This window comes from Mustelus asterias, chromosome 19 (genome assembly GCF_964213995.1).
Source record: "Mustelus asterias chromosome 19, sMusAst1.hap1.1, whole genome shotgun sequence".
NCBI classification, from domain to species: domain Eukaryota; kingdom Metazoa; phylum Chordata; class Chondrichthyes; order Carcharhiniformes; family Triakidae; genus Mustelus; species Mustelus asterias.
In genome coordinates, this window is record NC_135819.1 from 1,857,203 (window position 1) to 1,883,845 (window position 26,643).

Sequence of the window (26,643 nt, forward strand, 5' to 3'; positions counted from 1 at the left end):
TCAGGTGAGTGGGAATTCAACAAGGAAATTTCAGAGGAGAGTTAAGAATCCACCACATTGCTGTGTGTCTGGAGTCACAGGTAGGCCAGACCAGGTAAGAATGGCAGATTCCCATCGCGAACCAGGTAGGTTTTGAATGGATTAACACCATTGCAGGGACTAGTGGATTATTGCAAATTATCATTAATTAATTGAACTCAAATTGTGCCAAATTGAGAATTCCCACTCACCTGAAGAAGGGGCTTAAGGCTCCGAAAGCTTGTGTGGCTTTTGCTACCAAATAAACCTGTTGGACTTTAACCTGATGTTGTTAAACTTCTTACTGTGTTTACCCCAGTCCAACGCCGGCATCTCCACATTGTGATAGAGGAAATTATTGTGATAGAGGAGATTACATTATTATTCTTGTAGCAATGCAACAGCGCAATCTCCCTCCAGCACATGCCTTTTCCTGTGTGTGACATAAACTGCGTCTAAAAGTCTTCAGATCATTCTCTGACTCGCTCAGTGTGTGAGAGATACGATCAGGAGTGACTGGTCCTGAGTTACCCCGGTTGGAAGGTCATGAGGTCAGAAATGGCAGCGTATCTAATACTGGGTGAGTCTGGGGTCATCAGATGGAGTTACCAATCTCAACAATGCTGTTATATTTGGTCACGCTGTAATATGTGTTGAAATGTGAAATGTGGTTCCTCAAAGAATGTCAAACTAACTATGCTGATAAACAACTTGATGCGCTATCAATAAGGCGAAAGACTACCGATATGCCAATATAAGTGTAGGCTTTTATTCACAACAGAATCAGGAGCAGATCCCAACAACTAACCGACCTGGACTGAACAAGGGGGAGGAGACAGCCACCTTTATACTAGGTGCTGAGGGGAGGAACCAAACTGGAAGGGGATGTGTCCAGGTATGACAAACACACACAACGGTGGTCCATATAGGACAAAGGCACAACTGAGGTCCACCACACAACTCAACCCTTTGTTAACGAAATAAGGGCAGCAATGCAGGTGTTTTAAGTACAACATTGTACGGCATTGTGGGTCAACCCACAGAACATGGACTGCAGCGATTCAAGAAGGCAGCTCACCACCACCTTCTCAAGGGCAACTAGGAATGGGCAATAAATGCTGGCCCAGCCAGCGACGCCCATGTTCCACAAATGAATAAAAAACTGTGTTGAGAGAAGACCTTTTTGCCTGGGATGGAACATTTAACTTATGAAGAGAGGTTGGTTAGGCTTGGGTTGTTTCCGTTGGAGCAGAGAAGACTGAGGGATGATCTGATCGAGGTGCACAGGATTATGAGGGAAATGGACAGAGTGGATAGGGAGCAGCTGTTCCCCTTCGCTGAAGAATCAGTCACGAGGGGAAACAAGTTCAAGATGAAGGGTAGGAATGTGGATGTAAATATATGTAGAGTGTTGCTTAGATCGCGATGTTTTCATAGAATCATAGAAACCCTACAGTGCAGAAAGAGGCCATTCGGCCCATCGAGTCTGCACCGACCACAATCCCACCCAGGCCCTATCCCCATATCCCTACACATTTACCCGCTAATCCCTCTAACCTATGCATCCCGGGACACTAAGGGGCAATTTAGCATGGCCAATTAACCTAACCCGCACATCTTTGGACTGTGGGAGGAAACCGGAGCACCCGGAGGAAACCCACGCTGACACAGGAAGAATGTGCAAACTCCACACAGACAGTTTTGGCGCCTGTTCTGAAAAAGTATTTGAATTTGCGGTTGGTGCGGTCACGTGATGTTTTTGGCGCCGGTTCTGAAACAGTATTTGAACTGTAAAAAGCGTGGGAAATGTGTTCAGTCTCCTCTGATGGCTGCAGGCTTCGGTAACCCACACCATTACGGAAGGCTGACCCCGACGTCGTAAAAGGGAATAAAGAAGTTAACCAGTTACCTGGAGTTGAATCGATTTTTGTCGAAGCCAAGCTAGATAAAGAGTATTTCCAGATTCACATTTGGTGTCAGAAGTGGGATTCCAACGGTCGGCGGACGACAGGAAACGGCGTTAGAGTCAGCAGCACCAAGTCCGGGACTGAGGAATTGGCCACCCAAGTGTGTGAGTACCGTTGATGCAACCACTTGGTTTTCCTCTGCCCTGTAATTCTGGTGTTTCTTGACCTTTCGTTTGTTGTCGCCAGCCGCCCCGACGGAATAGCCTGTGATTTCGTCAGCTTGTGCAACTCCAGGTCGGGTGTTATTTGGGTCGCTGTGAAAACGGTGAGGTAGAAATTAATTAGTCAGTGAATAATTGGCCAGAACCGTAATTCACTGAGGGTCGCCGTTGATCAGCGAGGGTCACCAGGGAACTGGTGAGGTGGTGATAGAATTGTTAGAGCTCCAATTGAATTTACCGGGGTATTGAGTGAATACAACAGTTTGTTTTAAAAATGGGGAACTATTTGGATACAACCAATCAGACAAATTCAGCCTTACAAATGCTTTGCGAAAAATATCCGGATAAAGCCACCAAATTGAGACAATTGTCGGGGGCATTGACCCATAAATTAGGGCCATCCGAATGGCCCCCAGGAGGGACCAAAAATATCCAACTTGTTAAAGCTGCGCAGCAACAAATTTGGCGAAAGAATATGGGAAGGAAGACGAAGGAGCTTATAGGGTTATGGTTGCAATATTGTCAGGAGTTAAAGGAGCAGAGTCTCCTATCCAGCTGGCAGGACAATGCTGTTAAGTTGGGAATAGAATTAATGGAGGGAGGGACTCTGAAACCGGTTGAGGTGTTGAAAAGGGAATGCTTACATAAAAAATGTTCTCTCAAGGATCGTGAGGTTTCTGAGATAGGGAACATGATGGATGGCATTAAGGTCACTGATAATGATACAGATGAGGATCTACAAAATTGGATGATAGGGGTAACTGCACATCTTCCGCCTCACACACCTCAAGAGCAGCCGAGCCCGGGCAGCCCTTAGCAGAACCACCCTCGACGGCATCTAATGCGGACGCCGATACACGGGAAGAGATCCTTGGTCCAACTGCCCCTTCTCCTGAGGGTAAAACTGCGCCTCCCCCGTACCAGGGACAACAGTTGACCCTGTACCCCCCTCTCCCTGGCATGTTAGGTTCGCAGACCCCAATTGTAATTAATGTCACCAGTCCCAGAGCCAGTCCCTACTGTCCCAGCCCCGACGCCCAACATACTGAACCTCCAGCAGACGAACCTGCTTCCGGTCGCACACGGAGCCATAAAAACCAGGGCAATGAATCTGAAGCACAGACGAATAATCACCCTGGGAACTACCCTATAAAACCAATGCCCAGCCCTCGACACGACCCAAACAACGTAAACTCCCGGGCAACTATGGAAGTATATTACTCATGGAAGCCAAATGAATTGATGGCCATACTAGGCGGCGCACCTGATCGGCATAAGACCCCGCAAAAATTTGTAGACTTCCTTCGCACCACTATACAGGTTTATGGCGCTGAGTCAAGAGACCTGTGGGCATTGGTTCGTCAGGTGCTGACCCCATCGGAGTGCACCCGATTCCTCAGCCATGTAAGCACGTACGACCACCCGGTCCGCATTCATGACGATCTATTACCGATTAATAATACGGGGCAAGAACGCATCGATTTGATACTTCAGGCGGTCAGTCGCACTTTGCAGAAGCCTGTTGATTTGTCCAAGATATTGGAATTGAAACCCCAGAAGAGTGAAGGGGCAGAGGAGTTCCTAGAAAGGTTCCACGAAATCTATGAAACTCAGTCAGGAGACCAGAGGTATGCGGAGGGGAACCCTTCGCCGCAGTATTGCTCAATCCTTATGCATTGTCTCCCTTCCATGGTGGCGACAGCCATAAAGACCAATAACATTGATTGGGCAGACAGCTCCCCCGTGCAGATGTCCCGTGCTGTCAAAGCCTTCTGGCCAAACTCACAAGGGGACACTAGAGGGGAACCTCAAGGCCTGAAAGAGGAACATCAGGCTAAGGTCAAACCTGAAAAAACTGAATATGTAATGAAAGAGGAACCGCGGCAGCCTCCTACCAGAGGAGACCCTGATCAGGTGCATTATCAAATGGAACCTCACTTTTATTATCCAGGGTGGGTAGGCCAGCAGGGATATAGATATAGAAACCATCCAAGTGGCCCCACAGCTCCCTTCTATGGCCCGCCATATACTCATTACCCACCTTATAACCTGCATCGAGGACATGAGAGAACCCCACGGGGCCGGAATAATGCCAGATCTGATGGCTGTTTTAACTGTGACCGTCTGGGACATTACAGCAAGGAGTGCCCCAGCAGAAGGCAGACTAGGGGAGGTGATAGACGCGGACCCTACACTCCAGTTTCCCAGCAGAATCCCTTCTGACAACGTATGCTGTTACTGATGGAGTCCCAATCCGACCAAGAACCCTTATTGATGTTGAAGCTCTATAGTCACTGGTATCGGTTTCTGGTAGACACTGGGGCAGCTATGTCCTCCGTACAAGCCACCTTGAAGTTACCCCAATCGAAAAAAACCTCAAAATTTTCTGGACTCCAGGGTCAAGTTCTGCAATATGCGGTGTCAGAAAAGGTTCCGGTGTCCTATCAGAGCAAAACCGTGGATCATCAATTTGTTATCACCACTGGAATCGATTGCAACCTAATGGGGAGAGATTTGTTGTGTGCCTTTCAACTTCGACTCTGCTGTTCAGAGGCTGGTATCCAAATTGACATGTCACAATCTCCTCGAATGTGTTACGTCGCATCAGTTCCCCAGTGATGGACCTTAGATCTGGTGGGTGCCACACGCCATGTGACCCTTGCCTACGATCACAGTGGCCAGAATCACGATTTGGCAATGTTTTTCAAGGATTTTGAAGGTACATCATGGACCATTGAGACCCGTGCCTGGGTTCGGGGACCGGAGGGTGAAGCTGACTATGTCAATGTCCCTCTCCAATTGTGGAAACAGCCGTCTGGAGTGGCCCCGCATATTACCAGATCCGTCACCCCACCCAATCATGCCAAAGATCTGGGCCCCATGGTGCACAGAGTGGTGGAATTAGCTGACCCACGCAGAACGGACAAACAAGAGCTTCCTGGGAACCTGTGTATCCAATTTTATCACCACCCGCAGGTCTCCACTGCGGTCCTCCATCGGCACAAGGGAAAGGACATTATAGAATACACTAACCCCTCTGTATGGGGGATGGACTCTGTGCAGGTTGGATTTACGGATATTGAACCCATCGAGATCTTGGTGCAACCTAATGTGACTTTTCCGTCAATCCAGCAATATCCCTTAAAGGCGCAAGCCGTTCCGAGTATCACTCGACTGATCGATAGCCTTTTACATCAAGGGATTCTATTACCATGTCAGTCCCCATGTAATACCCCAATCCTTGCAGTCCCTAAACCAGTAAACCCAAATGAATATCGCCTCGTCCAGGATTTACGAGCCATCAATTCTATCGTCCAGCCTTTACATGCCTTGGTGCCCAACCCAGTCCATATCCTGGCCTCCATTCCAGCTAATGCTCGGGTGTTCGCGGTCATTGATCTTCAGCATGCCTTTTTCTCCATCCCATTACATCCGAATAGTCAGTTCTTGTTTGCCTTTTCCCACAACGGCCAACAATATACCTGGACTCGACTACCTCAGGGCTTTATTAACTCGCCTACCCTCTTCTCGCAGTGTCTCCAGAAAACAATTACAGAATTTAACCCCTGCTAGTGGATCAACCCTCATCCAATACGTTGATGATTTGCTGATAGCAAGTTCGGACGAATGCAGTAATAGAGAAGATGCCATTCAGGTCCTGAATTGCCTGTCCTACTCAGGCTACGTTGTGTCTCCCGGTAAGGTCCTGATCACTCAGACCACTGTTAAATTCTTAGGTGTCCTGCTGTCCGCTGACACTCGTCACCTGGAAGAAAGTCAAATTGAACCAATAACACACTTCCCCAGTCCCACTGATGCCAAGCAAGTCCGACGGTGGTTGGGTATGATTAATTACTGCCGGCAGTGGATCCCCAATGTGACTTTGTTAACAAAAACACTAACCCCTTATACAGCTAAGGAGGGATCCTTCGACCTTTCCGCAGAAGCAGAAGAGGCGTTCAGTGAATTAAAACAGTCCTTAATACAGGCACCAGCCCTGAGGAGGCCTTTATACAATTGACCCTTTCAACTCTTCTGGACGATCATTGACGACTGCGCTACTTCGGTTTTGACTCAACTTCATGGTGACCGACACCGACCGGTTGCCTATTTCTCCTCTAGACTGGACCCTGTAGCGCTCGGATATCCACACTGCACCCAAAACCTTGCGGCTATTTACCTCAGCTTGAAGGTGGCTGCAAATCTGACTTTACAACAGCCCATTGTCATATATACCACTCACGCGGTGGCAGCACTGTTGGGCCAGTTACAGACACAACATCTGACTGCGGCCAGACAGAACCGATATGAGATTTATTTGCTTAATAATCCTCAACTTACCTTTAAGTATTGCACTGTTATTAATCCAGCCAATTTCCTGACCCACCCTCCCCAGGTCGCTGATTCCCCTCCACATGACAGTTCTGTCCTTCTCAGGGAAGACACCACCGTGCGCCCCGATCTTTCTGAAATTCCTCTGACGAACCCCGATCTCATCATGTTCACCGATGGCAGTGCCTCCATTGACGAGAGAGGCCATCGGCTCTCAGGGTAACGCTATTGTGAATGACCAGGGGGTTATTTTGGAGTCAGCAGCTTTTGAGACCCCTTTCTCGGCTCAGCAAGCCGAACTGTTTACCCTCATCAGAGCTTGTGTTCTGGGTCGGAGTCTGAATGTTAACATCTACATGGACTCCCAGTATGCTTTTGGAGTTGTCCATGACTTTGGACAACTGTGGAGGAATAGAGGCTTCCTTACATCACCCAGCGCCCCTATTTCACACAAACAACTGGTGTCTGACTTACTACAGGCCCTTCTTCTGCCTGCACACATTGCAGTGACTAAGTGCGCCGCCCATACCGCCAGTAAAGACCCTGTCACTTTAGGTAACCATAGGGCAGATAAGGCGGCCAAATTGGTTTCTAAAACTTGTCAGACGATTGTGCCCCGAATGATGAGGCGGGGAAAAGTCTGGACGCAGATGGCCCTGCCTCTGAGAAACCCATGCCAACCATCGATGATGTTCTTAGGTCGCAACAAGAAGCCTCGCCTCGCAACAAAGATTTATGGAATGCACTGGGCTGTAGGGTGGACCCAGAATCCGGAGTCTGGATCACCCCTGCTAACGAAACCTGTATGTCCGATACTTTGGCTCTCTGGGTAATTGATTGTGTACTTTGCAACTCACTGTGGTGCAAGGGCTCTTAGTGATTTACTCCTCACTTCCTGGTGGCATCCTCGCCTACAGGACGTGGCACAAAGTCTAAGTTTGATATGCCAACAGCATAATCCGGGCAAGAGTGCGTCCTGTGATCTGGGTAAGACTCCCCTGCTGGCAGGCCCCTTTGAGACCCTGCAGATGGACTTCATTGAGTTGCAGAGATGGCAGGGGTATAAATATGTCTTAGTAATCGTGGATGTCTTTTAGTAAGTGGATTGAAGCGTATCCTACATCGGATAACAAAGCGACAACTGTCGTCAGGATTTTACTGCGCGAAATTGTGCCTCGATTTGGCGTCCCGACCTGCCTGAGTTCTGACAATGGCCCACATTTTACTGCATCGGTCAATAAGGAACTGTGCGCCCCGCTGAATATTCGCCAACAACTCCATTGCGCTCACCATCCCCAGGCTGCTGGTGTCGTCGAACGTTCCAATCAAACGCTCAAAACCAAGCTGGCTGAACTTGTAGAAACTTCAGGTCTGTCTTGGGTCAGACTACTCCCTGTAGCTTTATTTCAAATACGAACCACCCCTGCAGGACCGCCCCGTCTCTCGCCCGCGGAGGTCTTATATGGTCGACCCCTGCGGACCTCTTGGGATGATGGGTCAAAGACACCCATTCATTTCCATCATATGATGGATGAAATGACCTCATATATCCTCTCCCTTACCCACTCTTTGCGTCATCTTCATTCGCAAGTCTGGGCTGCTTACGGTAAACCACCTACCTTATCCACTCCCACTAAAGTAAAACCAGGCGCATTTGTCCTTATCAAAAATTGGACTCGCAAGCATTTAGAGCCGTGGTGGGAGGGCCCATTCCAAGTCTTGTTAACCACCCCTACAGCAGCTAAGATGGCGGGACGCGATGCTTGGGTCCACCTCCACCACTGTAAATTGATCGGGCAAGCCGATCCCAAAAAGGGGGGAATTGAGGATGGCAGTGAGGAGGATCTTACGGATGATTAGTATAAGAGGCGGTACCGGGTGACATGCTCTTTACTCTGTGGTTGTTATGCTTGTCGTTATGTTTTTGTCCTCTTCGGGTAGTGGTCAAGTAAGGACGAACCAACATGAAATTGGCAAAAATACTCTTGGAGCTCATCAGCTTGATGTTCTGTGCTGTAAGTGCAGGGGAATATTTGGGGATGCTCCATAGTTTATGTGTGCCAGGATCACCCCTGCCTGAGCAAGCATTGCCATCAGCATAAATGTGGGTACGAAGCCCAGAGAGATGAAGTAATCTGTAAGTGTTTGAATTCTACCTGCATAGCTTTGGGAAAAGGGGAAAATCTAATTTGTGGCCATATGAATGGCACCCACCTTCATGCTTACGGTAGGGACTTTACGATAGTACAGATTAATGTAGGAGGAAGACGGATGGAACCATCATGTACAGGTTCCAGATCCCTGTTCTTGGGAACCGATGATACCTATCACCGGCCATGAGCCAATGGGACATGGCAAAAGTGTTCAGAGACCATATACACTGAAACAGGGTATTTCTTCTTTTTCAATGGTACGACCACCAATTATTTGTCCTACCCTTACCCCAGGCGGTGGCAATAGGGACCCTACTTCCCAGCATGGTTCCTTGTCCGAGCCATTGGGGGCCCTCCGGGTCATCACCGTCCAATTAGAGAAACTCAGGCTGTATGCACAGCAGAATAGATATGCCTTGGATTACCTGCTGGCTCGACAAGGAGGCATGTGTGCCATAGTGAAGGATAACTGCATACTGGGACTAGATAAGGTCACTACTGATCTCACTAATTACCTGAACCAAATTGACCAGCCACTAGGGTCTATTGAGTACAATATAAAGGGAAAGACTCTTAGTACTGTAGAGGATCAGAAGGACCTTGGGATCCGGGTCCACAGGACTCTGAAATCGGCCCCGCAGGTGGAGGAGGTGGTTAAGAAGGCGTATGGTGTGCTGGCCTTTATCAATCGAGGGATTGAGTTTAGGAGTCCGGGGATAATGATGCAGCTATATAAGACCCTCGTCAGACCCCACTTGGAGTACTGTGCTCAGTTCTGGGCGCCTCACTATAGGAAGGATGTGGAAAAGATTGAAAGGGTGCAGAGGAGATTTACAAGGATGTTGCCTGGATTGAGTGGCATGCCTTATGAGGATAGGCTGAGGGAGCTCGGTCTTTTCTCCTTGGAGAGACGAAGGATGAGAGGAGACCTAATAGAGGTGTATAAGATGTTGAGAGGCATAGATCAGGTGGACTCTCAGAGGCTTTTTCCCAAGGTGGAAATGTATGCTATGAGAGGACACAGGTTTAAGGTGCTGGGGGGTAGGTACAGGGGAGATGTTGGGGGTAAGTTTTTCACACAGAGGGTGGTGGGCGAGTGGAATCGGCTGCCATCAGTGGTGGTGGAGACAAACTCAATAGGGTCTTTTAAGAGACTCCTGGATGAGTACATGGAGCGTAATAGGATGGAGGGTTATAGGTAGGTCTAGAAGGTAGGCGTGTGTTCGGCACAACTTGTGGGCCGAAGGGCCTGTTTGTGCTGTAGTTTTTTCTATGTTCTATTACAGAAGGCAAGGGATTGGGGGAATGGGAACTGTCAGGATGGCTTGGTTGGTTAAAGAATGTGGGGTTATATGCCATACTCTTAGTTCTTTGTATAAGTATTGGAATTGGCATTGTAAAGTGTCTCATCACTTGGGTGATGACCACCTTGGAATCGATAGGATCACGACCGACTCAACTGATGATGGTCGCCACGAGTGAGGAGGGGAACGAGGAATACAAACTCATACTGGACGATGAAGTCCAGGAGGAAGCCCGACGAGAAGTGGAGGCAGAATTGGATGCAGAGGATGAGGGAGATAAAGTAATATTGGACTTGATGAAAATACAATTGTAACCTGAATTGAACAAGCCACGACGATGTTAGTGGTTATCACAGAGTGATAAAAGGGGGGAATGTGGATGTAAATATATGTAGAGTGTTGCTTAGATCGCGATGTTTTGGCGCCTGTTCTGAAAAAGTATTTGAATTTGCGGTTGGTGCGGTCACGTGATGTTTTTGGCGCCGGTTCTGAAACAGTATTTGAACTGTAAAAAGCGCAGGAAATGTGTTCAGTCTCCCCTGATGGCTGCAGGCTTCGGTAACCCGCACCATTACGGAAGGCTGACCCCGACGTCGTAAAAGGGAATAAAGAAGTTAACCAGATACCTGGAGTTGAATCGATTTTTGTCAAAGTCAAGCCTGATAAAGAGTATTTCCAGATTCACAGGAGGTTCAGGGGTATGTGAGGAAATACCTTTTTACCCAGAGGCTGGTTATAGTCTGGAGCATAAGTGCTGTCATAGACCAGTTGGAGTGAATGGCCTCTCACTGTGAAATTTAGACAAAAACCTTCCAGTGCAACACTGACAGGACATCAAAGGTTACAACCAGAGTGGCAGGGTGGTAGAGGCAGGTTGCCTCATAACCTTTAAAAAGTACATGGATGAACACTTGGCACAACATCACATTCAAGGCCAAGTGCTGGTAAATGGGATTAGGTGGGAGGTCAGGCGTTTCTCGTGTGTCGGTGCAGACTCGATGGGCTGAAGGGCCTCTTCTGTACTGCATGATTCTATGATTCTATATTCTTCCATGGGATGTGGGTGTCACTGGTAAGGCCAGCATTTGTTGCCCATCCCTAATTGCTCTTGAATTGGGTGCTTTGCAAGGAAATTTCAGAGGAGAGTTAAGAATCCGCCACATTGCTGTGTGTCTGGAGTCACAGGTAGCCCAGACCAGGTAAGAATGGCAGATTCCCATCGCGAACCAGGTAGGTTTTTAATGGATTAACACCGGGATTATTGTAAATTATCATTAATTATTTGAACTCAAATTGCGCCAGCTGTAATGGTGGGATTTGAACCCATGTAGGAACCTGAGCCTCTGGTTTACCAATTCAGTGACATTAGTACCATTCCTTGGCTGGAGCATAAGTGCTGTCATAGACCAGTTGGAGTGAATGGCCTCTCACTGTGAAATTTAGACAAAAACCTTCCAGTGCAACACTGACAGGACATCAAAGGTTACAACCAGAGTGGCACCCCGGCTCAGCAGCAGTTAAAGCACATATCTCACAGCCTCCAGCAACAATGTGATGACAGGGACTCCCACAGCCTTCAAACCCATAGCTTGAGAAATGCACTGGGCGCAGAGCATTGAGAGGAGATCAGCTTTGTGCCATTCCAGCAAATGTGTTCCGATCGTTTTGCCTGCGTCTAAAACCAAAAGACTGGAGTATAGGGGGTCTCAGTGGGACCATGAGTTCACCTCAAAGAACTGAGTGTGTGCATCAGTCCAGGTCAACGGCTTTATGCCTCTCAATGTGAACTGAGTTTAGCCCAGCTCAGTCTGCTCATCATACATCATACATCTGAAATGCCTTCCAGGCTGGTGTGGTCAGTGCTGTGCTTTTGTGATGGCGTTGGGTTGGTTATTGACTGGGGCAGTGATCACATCAGGGATGGCACTTAGTCCATGTAACCTCCTGGACTGATTTTGTACACCCTGCGAGAGTCGGAGGGGAATTACCTGGGGTATTTCTTATTGACCCGGGGAGCAGGTTTTTCTGTGCTCGCAGGAAACCACACGGCTTTGGGGGAGTTGGGCAGTGGGGGCAGGTTCCAGCGGGAGCGAAGGGAATGATCTTATCCCAATGCACCAGCTCTTTGGAGTGAAGTGATGGCTTGGCAAACCTGGCCGGTCTTTTCCTGCCCGTCATCATCGACTGTTGAAACATGGCACAAGACGCCGCAAACTGGCATCGGAGATGGTAAATTTCAAAACAAACCTCTGCAGTAAAATAGTGCTGTCTGAATTCAATTGCCAACTTGGACAACTTAGCATAACAAGGTTGAAAACTTCTCCAAATAGTTGATCTTTGATGTTATAAGCCACTGTTTGTATTGCAGAGATGCGGCCAGCCACAGTCCAGAATACAGTGTGAAACCAAAGACCAATCTGTCTTTGGAAGACTGAGGTGTTGATTGTTTGTCACTCTCCTTGAGCTTCTTACGAAGATGCTTCTTTTCACATTCTTGCTAGTGCAAGAACAGTTTGCTAATACGTGTGACACATTTGGCAAGGAGTGCCAGGTGTCTTATCTTTAGCTGCTTCCCTTATCATTGTAAGCAGCAAAGTGACACAGAGAGAATATAACACTTGGTACCTCACATCACCAGGGATTGGGGTTCAATTCCCTGGTCCTTGGGTGACAGAAACATCTGTCAGAATGAACACAGTGCAGTGTTGGATGTGATTATCAGCAAAACCCATCCCTGTAGTCACTTGTGAACTTGCTGCTGTGTCTGCAAATGAGCTAACTGAGTGAGTCCCTTGGGTGACTGTGTTTAGTTTGCACATTCTCCCCATGTCTGTGTGCGTTTCCTCCGAGTGCCAAGTTTCCTCCCACAGTCAAATGATGTGCAGGTTAGGTGGATTGGCCATGCTAAATTGCCCCTTAGTATCCAAAGATGTGTAGGCTCGGTGGATCAGCCATGGTAAATGCACGGGGTTACGGGAATAGGACGGGGGAGTGGGCCGAGGTGAAGTGCACATGCGGAGGGACATGCAGACTGGTTGGGCCAAAAAGCCTGCTTCTGCATTTTAAGGATTCTACGGATTCTGTTCTGGTTCAACAATTCTGAGTCAGCCTTCAGTCAATTTGCAGCAATGATAACATCTGCAAAAATTCTCTGAATTAATCAAACTTCCCAACATGCCTGTTTTTGGTCAAGTTTTAAGAATTCGCTCTTTCTTATTAATTAATTATTTGAAATTTCTTTAGAGGTTCAGATTAAAAGTCCATCTGGGAAAGTCCCAGATCCTTCAGGTTCTGTGAAAAATAGCCTGTATCACCAAAGGTGGCCTGCATGTCTTCTGCAAATGGGTTTGGGACACAATGTTGGCACATTGGGGACAGATTTACCTTCCACACGGCCTGAGTTTAATGCTGACATTGAACATCAAGTGGAAAAAATGTCCAAGGCCAGGATTTTCCAGCCCCAAAGCGGACAATGGGGACAAACCAAGAGTCCGTTGATCCTAAGCGGCACGGTGGCACAGTGGTTAGCATTGCTGCCTCACAGCACCAGGGTTTGATTCCTGGTTTGGGTCACTGTTTGTGCGGAGTCTGCACACTCTCGCCGTGTCTGTGTGGGTTTCCTCCAGGTGCTCCGATTTCTTCCCACAGTCTGAAAGACGTGCTGGTTAGGGTGCATTGGCCATGCTAAATTCTCCCTCAGAGTACCCGAACAGGTGCCGGAGTGTGGCGACTAAGGGATTTTCACAGTAACTTCATTGCAGTGATAATGTATGCCTACATCTGACACCAATAAATAAATAAACTTTAAACTTTATCTTTGGCAGGACTAGAAGACCTGGCCTAAGTTTTTTAGGGTTAAGGGTTTTTCTGTTTCTAAGGGAAACAAGCAAATTAATGCCTATTCAAAAATTAGGCACAACAATAACTTGCATTTACATCGCACCCTTGACCCAGTAAATTTCCCAAGATTCTTCATAAGGATGCAATCAGAATAAAATTGACACTGAGGCACAGGGGGAAACTTATGGGATTGGTGACTAAATTTTTGGCCAAAGTATTTCAAGCCATGTGTTAAAGCAGGTGAGATAGGCAGAATGGTTTAGGGTGGGAATTCCAGAGCTTAGAGTGTGCTTTTGACTACTTTAAACACAGTCACCAAAGCACAGTAGGGACATAGAAATGCACAATTAGCATGTTTGGGAGAGTCACAGAACTTGAGGGTCTTTTGAGTTGGAGGAGTTTGGAGAAATAGGGAGTGGCGCAGCCTTAGAGTGATTTGAACATAAGGAGAGCCAATATAGACCGGCAAGAAGAGAAGTGATGGTTGATTGGGACTTGGTATGAATATTTGCGTCAAACATGTGAACTTTCCTTTTACTCCCAGTGATTTACTTTGGCAATGGATGGAGCCCAAGGAGAGTTGAGGGCAAACAATGTCCTCCTGGATTCTATCTTTTACCAAACAAGACCTGCATTGGTGAGTCCTACATGAAGACTAGTTTCTCTTCCTTTCTTACTCTGTGATATATAACCAAAAAAATTAACACGAGACAGCAGCAAGATTTTTGAGAAATACATCAGTTGGAGATACGGAAGGGATGCGGGGGGCGGGGCGGTGATTTTCCACCCCATTTTTGGCAGGTAGGAATGGCGGCAGGGGAAGAGAATCGAGAGGGAGTCCCATGCCGGTGGTATTTTCCCACTCAATTGTCCCATCCCCGCCGATGACAAAATGGGGTTCCCACCATGTAAAGCCGGGAACCCCATTAGCATACGTATACCAGCCCTTCCCACTGTATCATTCCCCTCCCACCCACCCACGTACAGATCTCCCCCACCCACATCTGGATTAAGACAGAGTCAGAGATTGGTAAGGGGATAAATGGTCATGGGGGAAAGGTGGGAGAATGGGGTTGAGAAAGTTATCAGCCATGATTGGATGGTGGAGCAGATCTAATGGGCCGAATGGCCGGATTCTGCTCCAATATCTTATGGTCTTTTGTGACGTCACATTGGTAGGGTTTACGAAAGGTTTTATAAAATGGGGAATTGTTGAATTGAGCACATCGGGGGTGCTCAGTTAAGTACAGCCCCAGTAGCGAGAAGGTCATGCCCAGGCAGTACCCCAGCATTCCCGACACTGCCTTTGGCACTGCCAGAGGGGCTTCCATTTGGGATGTCTGTGAGTGTGTGGGGAGAGGAAGGATATTGTGGGGGTGAACGGGGGGGTAGATGTCCTGGGTAGATGAGGAACTGGGGATCATTACCTGGGAGGTGGAGGAGGGTGGGGTCCCTTGTCTGGGAAGATGGGGTGTGTAGCGTGTCCATGGCAGGGGCTTCATTTTTTTTGATCAGGGTGTCCTTTTGAGAGTCTCTGATATGAAGCTGTGGGATGTGCTTCCTTTTTTTAGGCAAAGTGTTGGAAAATATGGCAGAAAAGGCTGCACACCTCTTGAAAAATGGACAATTGCACCCACAAACTTTCAATGAAATGTAAGGTGATTCATTTTGCTGGGAGGACTAAGGAGGTCATTGCTCTCTTGTGGTCCAGCATCACAGCCTCTAAATCAGGAGCTTTGGGCTCAAGTCCCACCCAGGGATGCGATGGCCACACAGATGCATTTATAACATGGCCAGACAGGTTGATTCTCAACGTGTAAATCTTTCCCATACGCCAATGACGTATTGACAATGAGAGTAGGTCAGACTGCTGATCATCTGTGCTTTGATGTCAATCATAGAATCATCGGATTCCTACAGTGCAGAGGAAGGCCTTTTGACCCATCGAGCCCGTACCAATCCCACTCAGGCCCTATCCCGTGACCCCACGTATTTATTCTAGTCTCCCTGAAACTAAGGGGCAATTTAGCATGGTCAATCAACCTAAACTGCACATCTTTGGAGTGTCCAAGGAAACTGGAGCATCCGGAGGAAACCTGTGCAGACATGGGGAGAATATGCAAACTCCACACAGACAGTAACCCAAGCCGGGAATCGAACTCAGTTCCCTGGCACTGTGAGGCAACAGTGCTCGCCACTGTACCACTGTGGAGAAGTGCCCCTCAAGCTACAGCTACTACCGACCTTTTCCAGAAAAAGCCAGCTATGCAAACAGACATAAACACATGTTCTGTCTGCCTCGCGTGTTGATAGACCTGAGAGAGTCTCTAACCTCTTGGAAGGCAAGAAACTAAATGGAGTGGTGGAGCAAAGGCTTCTGGAAATGGACACACATAACTCAGAAAACATTGCTGATCAGGCCTTTAAAGTGCAAAGAAAGAGAATAAGGAACTTGCTAGCACATGATGATTGAATCATATACAAATAATGTACTTAAGATGAAGGTTGTTGCAGGCATGAGGGGAGGGGAATACGTTGGCGATATGTAATAGAGTGTGGGGGAGACTTGTGTGGTGCACAGACATCACTGCAAATCAGGTTTGATAAAATTGAAGGATTATCAATGTGACTGTACACAGTTTATTGAAATGAAGGCACATTCAAACAATGAATCTAAAATATTTACCATTCCCTGGAGATTCACCTGAATTTTTGCCCATGGTACTAGTTCGTAATCCCTTGTAACCACCAAGAAAAAAGCGTTTGCATTATCTGCTATATGTGTTAGACAGTGCTCCTGCACTTGCAGTGAGTAACACGATATACTAAGTATGTAGGAGAATAAATTTCAAGAGTGTCAACAATGATGGGTTTTGTGGTCACTGATGCTAAATAGAATTTAACTCCTTCATGGTTTGCGTATTAATCACTCTGCCCAGTGGAGAAAAGTCTATTGTTTGCAGTCACTACTGTTCTGGATTGGCTCTTCGATCATGGACTCTAAGCGTGGGACTTGGTTCTTAAACGGACTGGAGGCATGGAACCTGGAACCTGCTTCACACTTGTTTAGTTGTACTATATCTGAACAGGTTACAGAGTAGGCATGTCGCTCCTAGACATGATTCCAACCTCTCTCTCTTGAGAGAGAAAGAGAGAGAGTGTAACACATGATTGATGAATATCATTGATATATCATCATCTACATGGCACATTAACAAATCCCACCTGCTAACCCTTGTACCCAGTATCCACTATGGACATACTTCATAGTTGAAATGAAATAAAGTGCGAGGCATCTATTAAAGACCGCCTTATCATAGAAATCATAGAAACCCTACAGTGCAGAAGGAGGCCATTCGGCCCATCAAGTCTGCACCGACCACAATCCCACCCACGCCCTGCCCCCACATATTTACCCACTAATCCCTCTAACCTGCGCATCTCAGGACTCTAAGGGGCAATTTTTAACCTGGCCAATCAACCTAACCCGCACATCTTTGGACATCCTTATATTTAAAGAAAACAGTCTCATTGATAAATGTCCACTTAATACATTTAAACCCCTTATCAAGTACTTGATCCATTATAAACATAAACAATTGCAATCAGAATGTCACATCAAAGACAGCTAATCCCTTCACAACCTCTTGGAGATATCAATCAAACTGTGAATTTATCGGCCTCCAGCTCTGATAATGATAGGTTGTGAAAGAAGTAAAGCATAAATAATATGATGCTAATAGCCCTTAATGCTCTGCTAAACAAATTACAAGAGTCATTTTTTTTCAACTCAGAGAAACATGTTTGTTTCTTGTCAAAACTTAAAGGGTAGGGGATTTAAATAACTTGACAGCTTGGCAATTCCATAGCTTTTTTCCACGTTTTATGAGCACTCACGTCAAATCTTAAAAATCGTAAGTCACACACTATGCGAAACGGACTTCACTCTGGAGAAAATGGGGTCTGTTTGAACTCAGCAACACTGGGATTGGGTTTCCTCCGTGTGTGAGTCACACTCCACTTCCTTTCCCCTCCTGACAAAAATAAGATCTGTTGGTAATAGGAGGCGTGACTTCCAGATCTGGGGTCCCGGCGCCATTTTGGATAAGGCGCAGTCTCCATGACTCCGTGAAAGTCCAAGGATACAATTTTCCCCCAAAAATTCAAAGGGCAGGATTTTCCGACCACGCTCACCCCAAAACTGGAAAATCCCACCCGGGATCAATGGACCTTTGCATGGTCCACCCCTTGCCCACTACAATTCCTGTGGCGAGTGGGATGGGAAATCACAAAAGTCTGAAAACCGGAGTGTTCCACTCTGGTTTTTTCACAGAGCCACCCCACGTAATTTTCCCACACTGTCAATTCTTTTGGCAGTTGGGAGTTTCACGCAGAGTTCCCTCTTCCCTCTCATCCTACCGACCTCCTCCCCATCCTCCCCTGTCTTGCTCAGCCCCCCTGTCTGGCTGTACCCCCATGAAGCCCTACCCCCTCATGCCCCACCCTCTTGGCAATGCCTGGTGCCCGGCAGACAGTGCCAGGATGGCTGATGGGCGGTCCCAGGGTGCCAGGCTGGCACTGCCAGGGTCCACCACCACCTGCCCCCAACCACCTAGGAGGCCTCAATGACCCCAATCCCACTGGTGAGACCATCACTGCCGTTGGTGAGGACCAGTTGTGATCCTCGCCAGAGAGAATCTCCACCTGCAAAGTCGGAGGTCTAAGTGAGCCGGACAATAGCATCCTGAGCTCACTAAACAGATGTTAATGAAGCTATAAATATTTAAGTCCGCTTTGTGCCCTTTCCTGGCATGTCGCTGATTAGTCAATAAAAATGGCCTGGGAGGATCGTGACCGGCCTGACACCGCTACTCGACCAGCGTAGCGGGGCAGAAAGATGTAATGGGGAATAAGCATGATTGGGCTATTGAGTTGAACGATCAGCCAGGATCGTGATGAATGGCGGAACAGACTCGAAGGGCCAAATGGCCTCCTCATGCTCCTATCGTCTATGTTTCTATGGTCGCGCCTCTGGTGTTCCCAGCTGAAGTCGAAATCGGAAGGAGGATTTTAGCACAGCAGCACTTTACACTATTATCATTTCATAAACGATACTCCCCTCTCTAACACCAAAAGAGAGAAAAACCCATTGGTTCCCAAGTGACCCTTCATTCAACAAAAGGGAAAAAGAACCTTCTAATCCTGACCTTCGTCTTTCCAAATGACAATGAGTGCGGTGATGATGCGTATACTCAGAGGCAAGGTGCGGCACAAACACAGAATATCACAATAAAGCTGGGGATTACTACTGTACATGTAAGAAAGGGTACGTCAACCTATCAGGAAAAGTTTTCTTTACCACAAGGACAATCTGCCATGGTCATAGAGTCATAGAGGTTTACAGCATGGAAAGAGGCCCTTTGGTCCAACTTGTCCATGCCGCCCTTATTTTTTTTTAAACCCCTAAGCTGATCCCAATTGCCCGCATTTGGCCCATATCCTTCTATACCCAAATGGTAAAGAAATTGTTCACATACCATGCTTTTCTCTGTACAACTTGAAAGTATGCATGTATTTTTCCTCTTTGTCCAACACCATTATTGATAAGTACCTCCATTTGATTTCAATGTTGAAAATCTACCTCACTAATTCATTTATTCTAATCTTTTAATTACCTCTTTGAATTCAGCTTTTTTTAAATTTTGAAGGCTTTGGTAAAAAGACATTAAACTCGATCAGTCAGTGGTCCCTATCGCACAGAGAGCTACAACTTGTGCTTCCTGAACCTTGTCTGCATCAGTCAAACAGACCTGCATTTTGTAAAGCACCTGTCACAATCTTCAGTGTCCCAAAGTGGATTGCAGCCAATGAAATACTTCTGAAATCTAGGTCACTGCTGTATTGAGAAAATGCAGCAGGTAATTTATGTGCAGCAAAGTAAGCGATGGGACGATAATAACTCCAGGAGTCAGCTGTAAACGAGCAGTGTTTTATTGCACAAAATAAAATAAAGCAAAACCACAAGCCTATGGTGAACACAAACAAATCCCAACCGGGACAATGCAATAATGGACCCACTCCAGGTCTTGCTTTATATAGGGCTCGGTATACGATCTCCACCTGGTGAATTAATTGCCAATCCCCAGGGAGCTCGTAATCAATAAGTCTTACAGGGAGGTCAATCCGTGATTCCCCATGCAAGTCCTGGGGGTTATTTCAGAGACAATAACCAGATACCGGTAATTTTTATTTGTAGGGTCGGTTGAGGAATAAGAAACTGGGGAGAACTCCCCTGCTCTTCTTTGGCACAGTGCTATGGAATCTTTTAATATTGCCCGCCCTCATTACAGTATTGGAGTGTCAGCTTAGACGTTACATTCAACCTTCTAGAATTGTCTAATAATCGCAATACTTAATCGGTTGTAAAGTGCTTTAGGCCTTCCTAAATTTCTGAAAGGTGCTCTAAAAAGGAAAGTCCTTCTTCCTCTTCAATTTGTTTAGAAATGGAACAATACCAGTAGCAAGATCCATTCCCCTTGCCAATAAATACAATGTCACACTTTCTCCAGGTATCTTCTCTGTAACAACCATATTAAAAAGTGCAAATTATTTTTCCAGCATTAATTTAAGGAAGTTCAATGCATTCAGAAGCAAAATGTGAGTTGACTGGTCTTGCTAAGACAGGAAACATCTGTATATTTGAGAAAGTTACGTAGTGTGGCAATTAAGTGTTGTCAATAGATGTATAAAAAAATCTAGGGCAGTGCTGTGGCACAGTTAGCACTGCTGCCTCACAGGGCCAGGGACCCAGGTTCAATTCCGACCTCAGGTGACTGTCTGTGTGGAGTTTGCATGTTCTCCCCGTGTCTGCGTGGGTTTCCTCCGGATGCTCCAGTTTCCTCCCAGAGTCCAAAAGATGTGTCGGTTAGGTTGATTGGCCATGGCAAATTGCCCTTTAGTGTCAGGGGGATTAGCAGGGTAAATATGTGGGGTTGTGGGGAAAGGACTTGGGTGGAATTGTTGTTGGTGCAGGCTTGATGGGCTGAATAGCCTCCTTCTGCACTGTAGGGATTCTATAACTCTATGATTCTAGATCAAGAAAGTGGTAATCAGCCAATATTGACGAGGGGTCATGTTAGAAATGCATTCTCCAGGCATGAGGTTTTCCCCAATGGGACCACATAGAGTGAGAGAGATTCCCCCACCATTCATTGTAATGGACACCATATCCCATGACACCTTCAACCAATCCCCAAGAGGTACTCCCAATGGTCAATCGCCTCACTGGAAATACAAATTAGTCAAGTTTACAAAGTGGATTCCCACTCATGCAATAATTGAGTTACACTAAGGAGGAGATTAATAACCTTGCTTATTGTTTTAAACTTGTTTCAATGAAGACTGCAGGAGGGCATGCCAAGAGCAACACCAGGCACACCTGAAAATGAGATATCAACCTGATGAAGCTGTAACACAGGAACGAACAGCATGACAGCAAGTAATAGACAGGGCTAAGTGTTTCCACAAACAATGGATCAAAACTCGGCAGTTACATCCAGTGGCGAATGGTGGTGGACAATTAATTGATTCAATGAAGGAGGAGGCGTCACAAATAAACCCATCCTCAATGATGGAGGATCCCAGCATGTCAATGCAAAAGATAAAGCTGAAGCATTTGCAACAATCTTAACATAAGAACATAATAAGAACGTAAGAACTAGGAGCAGGTGTAGGCCATCTGGCCCCTCGAGCCTGCTCCGCCATTCAATAAGATCATGGCTGATCGTTTTGTGGACTCAGCTCCACTTACCTGCCCGCTCACCAGAACCCTTAATTCCTTTACTATTCAAAAATGTATCTATCCTTGCCTTAAAAACATTCAATGAGGTAGCCTCAACTGCTTCACTGGGCAGGGAATTCCACAGATTCACAACCCTTTGTGTGAAGAAGTTCCTCCTCAACTCAGTCCTAAATCTGCTTCCCCTTATTTTGAGGCTATGCCCCCTAGTTCTAGCTTCACCCGCCAGTGGAAACAACTTCCCTGCTTCTATCTTATCTATTCAACCAGAAGTGCGAAAGCGGATGGTCCATCTCGGCCTCCTCCGGAGATCCCCAGAATCACAGATGCCAGTCTTTAGCCAATTCAATTCACTCTTCGTGATATCAAGAAACAACTGAAAGCACTGGATACTGCAAAGGCTATGGGCCCTGACAATATTCCAGCAATGGTACTGAAGACTTGTGCTCCAGAGATTGCTGCATCCCTAGCCAAGCTGTTCGAGGACAGTTACAATACTGGCATCTACCCGTCGATGTGGAAAATTGTCCAGGTTTGTCCTATACACAAGAAACAGGACAACCCAACCTGGCCAAATCAGTGTACTCCAAATCATTATTAAAGAGTTGGAAAGGGTCATCAACAGTGCTATCAAGTGACAGTTACTCAGCAATAACCTACTCACTGAGGCTCAGTTTAGGTTCTGGCAGGGACACTCAGCTCCTGAACTCATTACAGCTTGGTGCAAACATGGCCAAAAGAGCTGAATGCCAGAGGTGAGGGAACTGTCCATGACTTAGACCAAGAATGTCATCAAGGAGCCCTAGCAAAATTGGAGTCAATGGGAATCAGGGGGGAAGCCCTTCACTCATTGGAGTTATACCTAGCACAAATGAAGATGTTTTTGGTGATTGGAGGTCAATCAATTCAGTTCCAGGACATTCCTCAGGGGCAGGAGTTCCTCAGGGTAGTGTCCAAGGCCCAACCATCTTCAGCTGGTTTATCAATGATCTTCCCTCCATCATAAGGTCAGAAGTGGGGATGGTCGCCAATGACTGCATAATATTCAGTTCATTTGTGACTCCCCAGATAGAGAAGCAGTCCATGGCCAAATGGAGCAAGACCTGTGCAACATTCAGGCTTGGACTGACAAATGGCAAGTAACATTCGTGCCACACAAGTGCCAGGCAATGGCCATCAGCAACAAGAGAGGATCAAACCATCACCCCTTGACAAACAAATGGTATAACCATTGCTGAATCCCACACTATCAATATCCTGGGGTTACCATGAAACTGAATTGGACCAGCTATATAAATACTGTGACTACAAGAGCAGGTCAGAGGCTGGTAATTCTGTGGTAACTCACCTCCTGACTCCCCAAAGCCTGTCAACCATCTACAAGGCACAAGTCTTGGGTGTGGCGGAATACTCTCCCCTTACCCGGATGAGTGCCACTCCAACAACGGTCAAGGAGCTTGGTACCATCAAGGGCGAGGCAGTCCAATTGATTGGCACTTCATCCACAAACATTCATTCCCTCCACCACCAATGCACAGTTGGAGCAGTGTATATCATCTACAAGATGAATTTCCAGGAACTCACCAAGGCTTCGTAGGCAGCGCCTTCCAAACCAACGACCTCTATTCTCTGGAGTGACAAGGGCAACAGATGCATGGGAACATCACCAATGCAAGTTCCCCTCCAGTTACCCACCATCCTGACTTGGAAATAGATCACCATTCCTTCACTGTCACTGGGTCGGACACCTGGAACTCCCTTACAGACAGTACAGTGGGTGTGTCTACACCACAGGGATTGCAGCAGTTCAAGAAGATGACTCAACACCGCTTTCTCAAAGGCAATTAGGGATGGGCAATAAGTGCGGGCTTTGTGCTACACGTGAATGAATATTAATAAGGAATATATCAGTATCTCTTCCCAGCAAAATACTTGCTGTTCACGATGTTGAATGAGGTTTACATTCTGAGTTTGACCTCTCTAGAAAGTGAGCCATGGCACAGCGAGGTAAATGTCAGCGGAACCTCTCATTAGGCAGAAGCTAGAGCAGGGCTGAAAGATGATCAGTACTTGAAGGTGTTCAGGGAGATTATTTGATTATTTTGCACTGATGAATGTGAGACAGACCCATGTGGCTTGAATGCAGCAAGCATCAACATATCTGGAGGTTTTCACTGCAGCTGCAATGATGGATTTGTCTCAACCACTGGGGTACCTACCTTTACCAATAAAACAAAGACTCAGTGCCGAGGTAAATACTATTCTGATGGAGAAACAACATCTAAAATATCCATTCATATTTCAGTAAACACTCAGTGGTGCAGCGGCATGGTAGCACAGTGGTTAGCACTGCTGCTTCACAGTGCCAGAGACCCGGGTTTGATTCCTGGCTTGGGTCACTGTCTGTGTGCAGTTTGCATGTTTTCCCCGTGTCTGCGTGGATTTCATCCGGGTGCTCCGGTTTCCTCCCACAGTCCGAAAGATGTGCTGGTTAGGTGCATTGACCCGAACAGGTGCTGGAGTGTGGCAACTAAGGGAATTTCACAGTGACTTCATTGCAGTGTTAATGCAAGCCTACTTGTGACATTAATAAATAAACTTTACTTTACTTTTCAGAATGGTCCCAGGAGCTTGCTTCGCCTCAGCTTTCTCCATGGCAATGCCTGGACCAATCAAATTCCACTTGCCAGCCAATCAGCGATTTTGTTCTCTGCAGTATAACCATATTATGGCCCAGGTTTAAAGAACTGATTTTTATTCCAGATTACGATGAGTGTGAGACAGACCCGTGTGGTTTGAATGCAGAATGCAACAAGTTCAGAGGTTTCGAGTGCAGATGTAATTGATGGATTTTTCCCAACCACTAGAGAACGTATATTTAACGATAAAGCAAAGACGCAGTGCCGAGATAAAGACTATTCTGCTGGAAAGTCAATATGTAATTCCTGGGATGAGATGAGATGGTGAATAAATTAAGCCCAGGTTCCCCGGAGGTTAGCAGAATGAGAGATGATACTATTGAAACGTGTATGTTTCTCAGCAAGCTTGAGCAGGGTGGAAGCTGAGACACTGACTAGAGCTTCAAAGAATTAGGCATGATGATATCAGGGTGATTTTGTATATATGTTATATATATTATACTGCAGCGGCTTTACAAGGCTCTGGTCAGACCACATTTGGAATATTGTGAGTAATTTTGGGCTGTATCTAAGGGAGGATATGCTGACCCTGGAGAGAGTCGAGAGGAGGTTCACAAGAATAATCCCGGAAATGAAAAGCTTGACGTACGAGGAGTGTTTGCGGACTCCGGGTCTGTACTCGATGGAGCACAGAAGAATAAGGGGGAATCTCATTGAAACTTACAGAATACTGAAAGGCCTAGATGGAGTGGACGCGGGGAAGATGTTTCCAATAGTCGGAGAGACTCGGATCCGAGGGCACAGCCTCAGAGTAAAGGGACGACCCTTTAGAACCGAGATGAGGAGGAATTTCTTCAGCCAGCAGGCGGTGAATCTGTGGAATTCATTACTACAGAAGGCTGTGGAGGCCAAGTCACTGAGTGTATTTAAGACAGAGATAGATAGGTTCTTGATTGGTAAGGGCATCAAAAGTTACAGGGAAAAGGCGGGAGAATGGGTTTGAGAAACTTATTAGCCTTGATTGAATGGCGGGGCAGACCCGATGGGTCAAATGGCCTCCTTCTGAACTGTCGGGATTGTACGATTCTATGAAGTGCCAAGTGACCTACTCCTGGACTTGAGTTGGAAGAGCAGCCATGATTATATTAAATGGTGCATCAGGTACAAATCTTACCGCACATATTTTTTATTTTCTTAGATCTCTATTAAAGCCTGTAACCTTCTTTCTCTTCATTTCAGATGACAATGAGTGTGGTGGTGACGAGTATACTACAGAGGCAAGGTGCGGCGCAAACACAGAATGTTACAATTCACCTGGGAGTTTCTACTGTACCTGTAAGAAAGGATACACCAACCAATTAGGAACAAATAACTTTACCTCAAGGACGAACTGCCGTGGTGAGCATAATTTTATATCGATTCTTTCAATGCTTGACTTTGTGGCGTGATAGGGGAGTTCATGCATTCTTTTCAGTGCACTTCGCACCAGTCAAAGGGTGAAAGGTCATGGGTCACCGTTCTACAACTTTTAGTCCTGCATTCTTGGCCTGAACTGGGAGCACTGAATGAATCCATGCTGCATCTAAATGAGCCAATGGCTATTAAAGGCCCACCATCTTCATCCATTGGAAGTCAAGTGTTTGGCAAACTGTATTCGCTGAAGGAGTTTGATTTTCGCTGCACTGTTGTCACCCACGTGCCTGCAAGTGGTGATCTATGCTGCGTGTTCCCCCACGGGCGTCAAAAGAGTCAAAGACAGGCATGATGGGAAGCTTTTCCTCCATGCTCTAAAGTTATGTTTGGGGTCTTTGACTCAGATTTGAGAAGTTGCCAGAGCTGGCCGAGTAGTGTAGTCCCCCTTCCTTGCCTTACCCCCACCGCACCACCCTCATGTCACTGTTAGCAGTGGAACTATCCGAAGTGGGATGGCCAGTTGGCAGCTCTATACTGTTACCCAGTGAACGTCTGATCCACCAAAGGTCCAATCTTGCAGCGAAGTGATCCTGAGTCATCAACCACGTCTATATCGCCTGGAGTTTAGAATGTAGAGAGGTGATCTCATTGAAACTTACAAGGTTCTGAGGGTGGATGCTGAGTTTCCACTGGGGGCAGGGGTGGGGTGGTGGGAGGGGGTGGAATCTAAAACATGGGGGAGGGGCACAGTCTCAGGATAAGGGGGCCAATCATTCAGGACTGAGATGAGGAGAAAATTCTTCACTCAGAGGATTGTGAATCTTTGGAGTTCTGTACTCCAGAGTATTGCAGACGCTCCACCATTGAATACATTTAAGGCCGGAATAGACAGATTTTTGATCTCTCGGGGAATTCTGGGATATGGGGAAGGTGGGAAAATTGGGTTGAAGATCAAGATCGGCCATGGTCGTATTGAACGGTGGACGAGGCTCGATGGGCTGAATGGTCAACTCCTGCT

At 46.7% G+C, this 26,643-nt stretch overlaps 1 long non-coding RNA gene across 1 annotated transcript; it reads left to right on the forward strand.

Annotated features, from left to right (window-relative positions):
• The first annotated feature begins 515 nt into the window (after positions 1-515).
• LOC144507519 (uncharacterized) lies at positions 516-25,604 on the forward strand. The gene is made up of 3 exons (XR_013500113.1): positions 516-598; positions 14,320-14,412; positions 25,452-25,604. It is a non-coding gene; the product is annotated as an uncharacterized LOC144507519 (long non-coding RNA).
• The last annotated feature ends 1,039 nt before the right edge of the window (positions 25,605-26,643 follow it).